Genomic DNA, 12,496 nt, shown 5'->3' with positions numbered 1-12,496 from the left:
ATGACTTGTTCATCTTGGATCATTTTTAAAAACAATGTAAGCAAGGGTTACTCCAAGCGGAGTCTCCCTTTTTTCCAAAAATTGGGCCCCACACACACCCACCCCTTCAGTGGCAGCAGTTGTGCCCCAGTTGTACACTTCACAGCTAGATTTGCATCAAGCACATTCAAAAATACGCCATTCTTAACCATCCCCAGGATGACACCGGGGTAGGTAGATAAAGTCTTTGCTGAACCATGACTTGTTCATCTTGGATCATTTTTAAAAACAATGTAAGCAAGGGTTACTCCAAGCGGACTCTCCCTTTTTTAACAAAAAATTGGGCCACACAGACAACCCATCAGTGGCAGCACTTGTGCCCTAGTTGCAAACAGGATGTTTTGATTTGCATCAAGCACATTCCAAATCCACAAGCATTTACTCTCCCCAGGATGACACAGGGGTAGTAAATTCCTTGTGGATCCATGACTTGTTCATTTTGATGAACGTCAGTCTGTCCACATTGTCACTGGACAGACGCGTGCGCTTATCTGTCAGCACACACCCAGCAGCACTGAAGACACGTTCAGAGACAACGCTGGCAGCTGGACACGACAAAATCTCCAAGGCGTAACTGGAGAGCTCTGGCCATTTTTCAAGATTTGAAGCCCAAAATGAGCAAGGCTCCATTTGCAAAGTCATGGCATCAATGTTCATTTGGAGATACTCCTGTATCATCCTCTCCAGCCGTTGACTATGTGTCAGACTTGTTGTCTCTGGTGGCCTTGCAAAGGACGGTCTAAAAAATTATGAAAAGATTCCATAAAATTGCTGTTACCAGCACCAGATACGGTGCTACTGGTACGGGTAGACTGTTGAAGATGACGAGACCGTCCCATGTTTGTCAAGTTACAACTGGGAGATTCACTTCCTGCACCTGCACGGTTGTTTGGTGGAAAAACCGAGCTAAGATCGAGTAACAGCTTCTGCTGATTCTCCTGCATACGTGCGTCCCTTTCTATGGCTGGAATTATGTCACAAAATTTGGACTTGTACCGGGGATCTAATAGTGTGGCAAGCCAGTAGTCATCATCACTTCTAATTTTGACAATACGAGGGTCATGTTGGAGGTAGTGCAGCAAGAAGGCGCTCATGTGTCTTGCGCAGCCATGCGGACCAAGTCCACGCTGTGTTTGTGGCATAGAGGTGCTAACCATTCTTTCTTCCTCTGACATCACCCCCCAACGTCTTTCAACTGAAATTTGACCAAGGTCTCCCTCATCCGCTGAGTCTTCCATGTCCATGGACAGTTCGTCCTCCATTTCTTCATGTTCTCCTGCACCTTCCTCAACATTTTGCCTGCTACCATGCGCCCTTGTTGATCCCTGTCCCCCATGGTCCCATGCCTGCCGCGTTGGTGATGATGAACGTCTGGACCTTGGTGATGTTGTTGTCCCTTGTGCATATGAATCCTCCTGTAGTTCCTCCCCTTCCTGTTGTCCCACCCCCTGACTCCGAATAGTGTTTAGCGTGTGCTCCAGCATGTAAATGACTGGAATTGTCATGCTGATAATGGCATTGTCAGCGCTAAACATATTCGTCGCCATGTCAAAACTGTGCAGAAGGGTGCATAGGTCCTTGATCTGAGACCACTCCATCAGGGTGATCTGCCCCACCTCTGCATATCGATGGCCCAGGCTATACGTCATGACGTATTGCACCAGGGCTCGGCGGTGCTGCCACAGTCGCTGTAACATGTGGAGAGTCGAATTCCAGCGTGTCGCCACATCGCATTTCAGGCGATGAACCGGCAGCCCGAAAGACTTCTGGAGCGATGCAAGTCGCTCAGCTGCGGCGGTTGAACGGCAGAAGTGAGCAGACAGTTTTCGTGCCCTGGTCAGCAGGCCATCTAGGCCGGGATAGTGTGTTAAAAATTGCTGGACAACATGGTTCAACACGTGAGCCATACAAGGCATGTGTGTCACCTTGCCCAGGCGAAGGGCCGCACCCAGGTTTGCAGCATTGTCGCACACGGTCTTACCAGGCTGCAGGTTGAGTGGAGACAACCATTTATTAAACTCGGACCGCAGAGCTGACCACAAATCCTCAGCTGTGTGACTCTTATTCCCAAGACATGTCAAGCTAAAGACCGCCTGATGCTGTTGCGCTCTGCTGCCAGCATAGTAATGAGGGGTGCGTGATTCCTTCTGCGCTGTGAGAACGCTGGTGGCCTGACCAGGCAGGCTTGGGGCGGAGGTGGAGGACCCAGATGAGGTGGAGGAGGCAGAAGCAGTGGCGGAACTTGGACAGACAGAGGATTGACACACAAGTCGTGGGGACGGCAAGACTTGTGCAGCAGACCCTTCACCATCTATCACCATAGTTACCCAGTGCCCAGTCAGCGACATGTAACATCCCTGTCCATGCTTACTGGTCCAAGTATCGGTGGTGAAATGCACCCGTTGACACACAGAGTTTCTCAAGGAAGCGGTGATGTTGTGTGCGACATGCTGGTGTAGCGCGGGCACACCTTTCTTAGAGAAGTAGTGGCGACTGGGCATCTGGTACTGGGGCACAGCGACAGACATAAGGTCTCTAAAATCCTGTGTGTCCACCAGGCAGAAAGGCACCATTTCGGTAGCCAAGAGCTTACAGAGGGATAAAGTCAACCTCTTAGCTTTGTCATGGGTCGCAGAAAATGGCCTTTTATTTGTCCACATCTGAGGGACAGATCTGGCTGCTGTGTGTAGATGGTGTTGTGTAGGGTGTCCCTGGAAAAATGCAGCTTTGTGAGGAAAGTGCAGGCGTAGACATGATGTTGCCTTCATCCAACGTTGGTGCTATCGATGTCTGAGAGAGCTGTACACACGCACTTGTTTCCCCTTCCAAACCAACTGACGACCTACCAAGCAAACTGCCTGTTGCGGTTACAGTGGTGGAAGTTGTGCGTGGAAAACCAGGTGTGACAGCTGTCTCCACAGTCCTAGAAGATGAAGAGCGCGCGGATGCACTGGAAGGGGCAGGCGGTGGATGGTTTGCTCCGCTAGGCCGCATTGCAGCACGGTGAGCTTCCCACCGGGAGATATGATATTTATTCATGTGACGATTCATGGAAGAAGTTGTCAAACTGCTGAGGTTTTGACCTCTACTAACAGAATCATGACAAATTTTACAGATCACATAATTTGGGCGATCTTTTTCTATGTCAAAAAAGGACCAGGCTAGGCAAGGCTTAGAGGGCATGCGACCTGTTGATCCACCCTGACTAGTGCTCAGAGGCAGAGTGGTGGCTGAGGATGCAGTTGTAGACGTGCTACCAGTACTCCGACTCTGTCCAGGAAGGCGCAAGGTAACTTCATCATCAGTTGCATCCTCCTCCACCACCTCTGTTGACCTCCTCGAGTGCCTGACTGTGGGTTGACAGTAGGTGGGATCTAGAACTTCCTCATCAATTGTTGTGTTTGCACTCCCCTCACCCTCAGACCGAGCCTCTTCTTGCCCTGACCGAATATTTAAGTTGTCATCCCAATCTGGTATCTGCGTCTCATCGTCATCAGTATGTTCCTCATTGTCTATAACAACAGGTGTTACAGTTGGTGAAAAAGGGTCAACATTATGCTCAGAAACTTGGTCCTCACGGCCTGAATCAGAGTCACAAAGGTTCTGGGCATCACTGCAGACCATTTCCTGGTCTGTACTCACTGTAGCTTGGGAGCAGACCTCTGATTCCCAGGCTATAGTGTGACTGAACAGCTCTGCAGACTCAGCCATCTCAGTTCCACCATACTGTGCAGGGCGGATGGAGACTTCAGAGCTGGGAGAAAGCAAGTTTGATTGGGATGACAACTCAGAGGACTGGTGTTTTTTTGGATGCGGTAGTTAAGGTGGTGGAGAGGGCACTTTTTGGACCACTTGAGATCCATTCAAGCATTTTCCTTTTTTGGCCATCATCTACCTTTGTTCCAGTTGTCCGTGTCCGTAAAAAAGGGAGCACATCGGATTGTCCACGGTAAGTAGTTGACATCTTACTTTTGCTGGAAGATGGTCTATCTTCACCAGATGTTAATGGAGCTTTGCCACCTTCCCCACGGACAAACTATTTTTTTCCTTTTCCAACACGCCTCTTCCCCTTTCCACCAACAGCTGTCATTTTGCCACTCATTTTGATTGCGACAAGATTGTGCACTTAAAATGTAAAAATTAAAAGTAAAAATTGAGAGGTGGTGTAGATTGCAGCGGTGGTCTAGCTTTATTAACAGCAGAATAAACAACAATAATTATCCCTGACAATGCAACTACGGCCCTTAAACTGGCAGCATAGTTTGCTAGTATAATGGCTTAGTAACAATGAGTTTGAGTGTGCAATGCAGGCAGAGGTGCTGCAAATATCTTTGCACTTGTGGGACAATACAGAAGTCCAACAGCCACGTTTAGGATGCCACTAAGTTCACTCAGTGTTTGCTAGTATAATGGCTTAGTAACAATGAGTTTTAATGTGCAATGCAGGCAGACATGCTGCAAATATCTTTGCACTTGTGGGACAATACAGAAGTCCAACAGCCACGTTTAGGATGCCACTAAGTTCACTCAGTGTTTGCTAGTATAATGGCTTAGTAAGGCCCGTTTCACACGTCAGTGAGAAACACAGACGTTTTTCACTGGCGTGTAAAACACGCACATGTCCCTGCGTGTGCCGTGAATCACGGCACACGTGGGTTGTCTAAGTGCAATCCGGGCTCCGTTCTCCGTGGCCAGTGATTGCACTTAGCAATCAACTCACCTGCGCCCGCTCCCGCTCTCCGTGGTGCTGAATCCTCCCGCGGTGCAGCATCCGGCCGGCGGTGACCCCTGCAGCACCTGCTTCCGGGTCGGCTGTGTCGTGCATCATTAAGATGCGCGACAGTAATCAGCCGGCTTAGAAGCAGCAGGCTGCACGGGCTGCAGAGGACATCGCTGGACGCTGTGTGAGTTAAAATGTTTATTATTTTAAATGCACGTTTTTTTCTGGCACGTGTTTCACGGACCACACCACTGCGTGGTCCGTGGAACATCAGTGATGCCAGAAAAAAATGGACATGTCTCCGTGCGGCAATCACGCACACGCGGGTACGCCGCACGGAGACACGTGCAGTGAAAAATCACTGACTTGTGAGCAGACCCATTCATTATAATGGGTCTGCGTATGTCAGTGATTCTGGTACGTTTAAAAAAAAGCACAAACGTACCAGAATCACTGACGTGTGAAAGGGGCCTAACAATGAGTTTGAGTGTGCAATGCAGGCAGACGTGCTGCAAATATCTTTGCACTAGTGGGACAATACAGAAGTCCAACAGCCATGTTTAAGATGCCACTAAGTTCACTCAGTGTTTGCTAGTATAATGGCTTAGTAACAATGAGTTGGAGTGTGCAAAGGGCAGGAGGGTACAGTGGCAGGGTTGTGGGTCTCTGGGTAGAGGAAAGGAAGCCTGCCTTTCTATTCCTCCTAATGGGGAAATGCAGCGAGGAAATCCCTGACCTTAGCTACACAGACGCTGTCATCTTGTGTAGCTGTTAAACTCTGTTTTCACGGACCTGTCACCTATGGCTCTGACCCTGCCGGTATGAGCCCTTAAAAGGACTGATAGAAAGTGCTATCCCTATGCTGTACAGCGCTGTGTATAGAGCGTACACAGCAGTATCGGAGATAGGAGCTGTGCCAGTGATGACTGACACCAAGGACGCAGAAGGCAGATAATGGCGTGCTGGAGGAAAATGTCCGGTTTTATAATGGAGGGACATGTGACATGGACATCCTATCACACATGCCGTTGCTTCTCTGGCTAAAAGTCCACTTAGCTGTGTGTGTGTCTGGGATTGGCTGACATGCTGGCCCGCCCCACTACACGCGCGTGTTTAGGGAAGGAAGACAAGGAAAAAAAAAAAAATGGCAATCGCCATTATCCATACAGCAGTGATCTGAATGCGCTGTTCCCGCACACTATACACTGAAATTTCATAATAGTGTGAGTCACAGAGTGACTTACACTATTACAGAGGAAAGCCAGCTAGTAATTAGCTTGTCTTTTTGCTGCTAGAACTGTTCTCGAACGTATCTAGAACTATCGAGCTTTAGCAAAAAGCTCGAGTTCTAGTTCGATCTAGAACAGCCCCCAAAATCACTCGAGTCGCGAACTGGAGAACCTCGAACCACGAACCGCGCTCAACTCTACCATCCACCCCTTACATATAAGTGACGGCTGTGAGTGATCCTGGACTGTGTCTGTATTGTACTGTGTGTATAGGTGACTGCTGTGAGTGATCCTGGACTGTGTCTGTATTGTACTGTGTGTATAAGTGACGGCTGTGAGTGATCCTGGACTGTATCTGTATTGTACTGTGTGTATAAGTGACGGCTGTGAGTTATCCTGGACTGTATCTGTATTGTACTGTGTGTATAGGTGACGGCTGTAAGTTATCCTGGACTGTGTCTGTATTGTACTGTGTGTATAAGTGACAGCTGTGAGTGATCCTGGACTGTGTCTGTATTGTACTGTGTGTGTATAAGTGACAGCTGTGAGTTATCCTGGACTGTGTCTGTATTGTACTGTGTGTATAAGTGACAGCTGTGAGTGATCCTGGACTGTATCTGTATTGTACTGTGTGTATAAGTGACGGCTGTGAGTTATCCTGGACTATATCTGTATTGTACTGTGTATAAGTGACGGCTGTGAGTTATCCTGGACTGTGTCTGTATTGTACTGTGTGTATAAGTGACGGCTGTGAGTGATCATGGACTGTGTCTGTATTGTACTGTGTGTATAAGTGACAGCTGTGAGTTATCCTGGACTGTATCTGTATTGTACTGTGTATAAGTGACGGCTGTGAGTGATCCTGGACTGTATCTGTATTGTACTGTGTGTATAAGTGACGGCTGTGAGTGATCCTGGACTGTATCTGTATTGTACTGTGTGTATAAGTGACGGCTGTGAGTTATCCTGGACTGTATCTGTATTGTACTGTGTATAAGTGACGGCTGTGAGTGATCATAGACTGTGTCTGTATTGCACTGTGTGTATAAGTGACGGCTGTGAGTGATCCTGGACTGTGTCTGTATTGTACTGTGTGTATAAGTGACGGCTGTGAGTGATCATGGACTGTGTCTGTATTGTACTGTGTGTATAAGTGACGGCTGTGAGTGATCATGGACTGTGTCTGTATTGTACTGTGTGTATAAGTGACGGCTGTGAGTGATCATGGACTGTGTCTGTATTGTACTGTGTGTATAAGTGACGGCTGTGAGTGATCATGGACTGTGTCTGAATTGCACTGTGTGTATAAGTGACGGCTGTGAGTGATCCTGGACTGTGTCTGTATTGTACTGTGTGTATAAGTGACGGCTGTGAGTGATCATGGACTGTGTCTGTATTGTACTGTGTATAAGTGATGGCTGTGAGTCATCCTGGACTGTATCTGTATTGTACTGTGTGTATAAGTGACAGCTGTGAGTGATCCTGGACTGTATCTGTATTGTACTGTGTGTGTAAGTGACAGCTATGAGTGATCCTGGACTGTATCTGTATTGTACTGTGTGTGTATAAGTGACGGCTGTGAGTGATCCTGGACTGTGTCTGTATTGTACTGTGTGTATAGGTGACTGCTGTGAGTTATCCTGGACTGTGTCTGTATTGTACTGTGTGTATAGGTGACGGCTGTGAGTGATCCTGGACTGTGTCTGTATTGTACTGTGTGTATATGTGACAGCTGTGAGTTATCCTGGACTGTGTCTGTATTGTACTGTGTGTATAAGTGACGGCTGTGAGTTATCCTGCACTGTATCTGTATTGTACTGTGTGTATAGGTGACGGCTGTGAGTTATCCTGGACTGTGTCTGTATTGTACTGTGTGTATAAGTGACAGCTGTGAGTGATCATGGACTGTATCTGTATTGTACTGTGTGTATAAGTGACAGCTGTGAGTTATCCTGGACTGTGTCTGTATTGTACTGTGTGTATATGTGACGGCTGTGAGTGATCCTGGACTGTATCTGTATTGTACTGTGTGTATAAGTGACGGCTGTGAGTGATCCTGGACTGTATCTGTATTGTACTGTGTGTATAGGTGACGGCTGTGAGTGATCCTGGACTGTATCTGTATTGTACTGTGTATAAGTGACGGCTGTGAGTGATCCTGGACTGTATCTGTATTGTACTGTGTATAAGTGACGGCTGTGAGTGATCCTGGACTGTGTTTGTACTTGTATTGTAGTACTGTAAATCTGAATGTGGCAGAACAGGATAAGATAAATGGTCATTGGATTTATATCTAAATGCTACAGTTCGCGCTCTACTGTTATGGCTAAAAATGTTAACGTTATGGGGCCCCCACCAGATTTTCTGCCCAGGGGCCCCCACCAACCTTAATCTGGCCCTGCCGATGAGACAGCCACTTTCAACCTACCAAGCCATGGAGGGGGTGGCTGCTGGTATTAAACTTGCACACTAATAGGTTTTAACATAGGGCACCAGTCACACAGATATGTGCAATGCACAGTGTCCAACTCACAGCCTATTGATGACGCCCAGGGGCGTAACTACCACGGTCGCAGCGGTCGCCACTGCGACCGGGCCCGGGAGGTTAGGGGCCCGCCCAGAAGATAAACAGCTGATCGTGTCAGGGAGCGAGAGCTGCATTACTTAACTTGTAACTATACTATACGATCTCTTTTACAAGTGGCCGGCTCCGCCCCCTCCAGCCTCTTTACCTGTGACCTCGGGCTGACTGCCTGCCGCGTCATCTACTCTTTACAGCCAGGGTATGGAGACAGTGACTGGCTGCTGTTTGTGACTGTGGATGCATGTCGGGCCGGCAGTGCAGGAAATGAAGATTCAGGTCAGGACTGGAGGCTGCAGACAGTGGCCGACACAGTTACAAAGTTTGTGACTTGTTTGTGACGCTCAGCTTCTGCTGCCTCCCTCTCCCATTAGCTCTGTAGTAATGGGCAGCCATGTGCTGGACAGGGTCAACAGTAACTATAATGCAGAAAAGTGGATCTGGCCCTTTTTGCATTATATCTTTATTATAACATGTAAAGATTCACCAAGCTGCCAGTGCTTGGAACACTAGAATCTGGGGGGATAAGGGACTGAGGCTGATCTATGAGTTGGTGGGGGTCACAACCCACAGAATCAGTGCCATACAATGAGTGTAAGCAGTGGGGGACGCATTTGGAGCAGTTTGTTGAAGGCAGCCAGGTCCTTTGCACTATATATGGCTAAATGACTGTGCACTGCTGAGTGCTATTACACTGTAACGCTATGTGCACAAGATGGAGATTTGTTTGCAGAAATTTCTGCATCAAGTCTGCATCTACTGGCAGGAGAAATGCTGCAGCAAAAACAAAGGGTTTTGCCACAATTTGGTGCATTATATGTATTTTTGGTTTCGTTTTTTTTTTCCATTACTTTTAATGGGGAAAACGCAGCATAAACACAGAAAGAATTGACATGCTGCAGTTTTTTTTTCTACAACCAAATCTGCAAGGAAAAGATCCTGAACGTGTTCACAATACTTCAGAATTCTCATTTACCATATTTTTCGCTTTGTTAGACGCACTTTTTTCCCCTGAAAACTGGCGGTAAAATGAGGATGCATCTTACAAAACAGATATGGCTTTATGAAGGCGGCGGTGATCGAGCGGGCTCATAAGATGCGCTCAGAGGTGTCGCGTGGACAGCATTGATCTGCGGGCAGGCGGGCTGTGAGGGTGTCTCAGCGGCGGGTGCATTGAGCTGACTGCAGGCTCAATTGAATCGCTCACAGTTCACGCGATGAACTTCAAGAAAATGGCCACAGAAGCAGCGCTTGCGCAGATTGACACAATGGACTTTAAGAAAATGGCCATGGAGTCCTATCTACGCACGCGCCACCTCCGCGGCCATTTTCTTGAAGTCCATCTCGTCAAACGCGGATGATTCAATGGAGCCGGCAGTCAGCTCAATGCACCTGCCGCCGAGTTGCCTCCACAGACTACCCGCCGCCATGACACCCTGTGTTGTGACACCTCTACAGCCCGCCCGCAGATCAATGGCGGCCGCTGCAACAACCTTGAGCGCATCCTGTGACCCTGCTCCACCACCACCGCCCTGGTAAGCCATAGCCGAGGGATTCAAATGCGCCCATGGCTACACCCCGAGCCACAGCATCGCTGACCCTCCTGAGCCGCAACACCCCCTCCTCCAAGCCTGCAGAATCGCGACCCTCCTGTGACCTTCCCAAGCCACTACACCACTGCCGCTCCCCCCTGGTGAGCATTAGGATTAAGACGCACTGGGATTATAAAATGGACCCTCTTCAACATTAAAACTTATTTTTTCCTATTTTCCTCCTCTAAATCTGGGGTGCATCTTATGCCAGAAAAGTATTTTATTTTTCATTTTATAAGGATTTCCTGCAGCAGCATTTACTGAACTGTACACTGACAAGCTGCAGAATTTATGCTAAACTGTGAACTGTATATATATATATATATATATATATATATATATACCTGTCCTCATGGGTGTAACTACCGCGGTCGCAGCGGTCGCGATTGCGACCAGGCCTCGGAGGTCAGCGGCCCGCGGCCGCCCGGCAGATCAGCAGCCAGCTCCTTTCTGTGAGAGGAGCTGCGCTGTTCTGCACCAGACCACGCGGCGGCTGCTATATGACCCAGTCGCCGCTGCTGACACCGGGCACCCCCTGTCTGATGTCAGCAGTGGCGTCACCGCGCTCCCGTCTCTCACCGCGCTCCCGTCTCTCACCGCGCTCTGCTTTGATATTGCATAGAGTGGCCGGCGCCGCTCTATGCATCATCAGTCTTCCCCTGTGTCTGCGCGGTGACATCCCTCCTGTGCAACTGCTGTGTGTGGTGAGAGCACAGAGCACAGGAGGACGCCGACCGGAGCCACGGGGGAACGATGACAGAAGTGAGGACGGACAGCGGTGAAACAAGTAGAGGTGAGGACAGAACTGCAGTGGAAGGAGGAGATGTGAGTACTTGTTTTTTTAATTTTTTTTTTTATAAATCAGTGAGTACACGGGGAGGCTGGCTGCAGGACACATGGAGTCCTTGGGGGGGCCCTGGCTGCAGGACACATGGAGGCCCTGGGAGGTGCTGGTTGCAGGACACATGGAGTCCTTGCGGGGGAAATTGGTTGCAGGACACATGGAGTCCTGGGGGGGGGGGGGGCGTGAGGCTGGCTGCATGACTCATGGAGGCCTGGTAAGGGGCTTGCTGCATGACACATGGAGACCCTGGGGGGGCTGGCTGCATGACACATGGAGGTCTCTGGGGCTGCATGATACATGGAGGTCTATGGGGCTGCATAATAAACATGAAGGACACCTTATACATGGACTATATAAGTGCATTGTACATGGAGAAGTATGGGGCTGCATAATACAATATGAAGGTTTATGGGGCTGCATTGTAATACATATAGAACTATGGGGGCTACATTATAATATATGGAGGCTACTTTATATATGGAGGACTATGGGGGTGCATTATAAAACATGGAGGACTGTGGTGCAGTATAATACATGGAGAACTATGGGGTGAATTATAATACATGGAGGACTATGGGAAATGCATTATAATACATGGAGGACTATGGAAGGGTATTCTAATATATGAAGGGTTATGTGGGACCCTTTATACTATATGGAAGGCTATGTGGGGGCCATTATAGTTTTTGAAGAACTATATACGAGGGGGGACAAAGATACAAACATGGGATGGGAACGTTTTATGCTGAGGAAAAAAGGCTCTTTCCCTCAGCACCCAGATTTCCCATGCTCTGATATGGGAAAGCTGGGTGCTGAGGGAATGATGTATAGCAGAGCATGGGAAAGCTGGGTGCCGAGGACAAGATGGATATCAGAACATGGGAAAGCTGTGTGCTGAGGGTAAGAGCCAAGTGTCAGCATCATAATCCTGTACCCCGAGTGTCAGTGTCATTATCCCGTACCCTAAGTGTCGGTGCACGTACAGGGGGGGCCCCGGTACAAATTTTGCACCAGGGCCCATCAAATTCTAGTTACGCCACTGATGACGCCCTTCTATTAGATCAGGTGGGCTGCCCAGCAGTATAAGTGCACTAGCACACAGCACAGACACCCAGAGGGCCGGCTGCATCCCGTAGAAATTGTGCAATAAAAAAATTATATATAGTAAAATGATAATAAATGTGAGGTATTGGTCCATATTTTGGCCAAAATACATAAGCTCGTAACCCAAATGTCAAGGGTCCTCACGCTTACGAGTCCCTACACTATATTCAAATTCATTCACCGCCCTCTGGGTGTCTGTGCTAGTGCACTTATAGTGATGGGCAGAGCCCGCCTGATCTAATAGAAGGGCGTCATCAATAGGCTGTGAGTTGGACACTGTGCATTGCACATATCTGTGTGACTGGTGCCCTATGTTAAAACCTATTAGTGTGCAAGTTTAATACCAGCAGCCACCCCCTCCATGGCTTGGTAGGTTGAGAGTGGCTG

The sequence above is a fragment of the Anomaloglossus baeobatrachus genome, chromosome 9, assembly GCF_048569485.1.
Source record: "Anomaloglossus baeobatrachus isolate aAnoBae1 chromosome 9, aAnoBae1.hap1, whole genome shotgun sequence".
In the NCBI taxonomy this organism is placed as follows: domain Eukaryota; kingdom Metazoa; phylum Chordata; class Amphibia; order Anura; family Aromobatidae; genus Anomaloglossus; species Anomaloglossus baeobatrachus.
This window is presented reverse-complemented; position numbering follows the sequence as displayed.